Source organism: Plasmopara halstedii, assembly GCF_900000015.1.
Source record: "Plasmopara halstedii genome assembly, contig: Scaffold_3060, whole genome shotgun sequence".
Taxonomy (NCBI): Eukaryota; Oomycota; class Peronosporomycetes; order Peronosporales; family Peronosporaceae; genus Plasmopara; species Plasmopara halstedii.
In genome coordinates this window covers 1,820,184-1,820,597 of record NW_020189964.1, presented here as the reverse complement: position 1 = coordinate 1,820,597, position 414 = coordinate 1,820,184, and positions in this window count along the sequence as shown.

Sequence of the window (414 nt, the reverse complement as noted above, 5' to 3'; positions counted from 1 at the left end):
AGTGCTTCATTGGGAAGCGTGGCCTTCGAGCGGATCCCGCTAAGGTCAAGGCCATTGTCGATTAACCAGTTTCAAAGAACCAGAAGAACTTGCGTTAGTGGCTTGTTTATGCCAATTACTTGCCCAAGTACAGCGTAGATTACGCAGAAATGGCCCAAACGTTATCCAATCTTCTTAAAAAGGAGGTGGATTGGTGTTGGAATACCGAATATTAGGAGCCTTTTGACGGGATCATAGACAGTCTTCTGTATGTACCAATACTGGCACTGCCAGATCCCGATCGTCCTTCCAGCATCTTCTGTGACGCTTCGGATTTTGTTATTGGCTGTGCACTGCTGCAAGCAGACGCCGAGGGGCGAGATCGGGTGGTCGCGTTTGAATCTCGACAGCTTAAAGCTATTGAGGCGAATTACG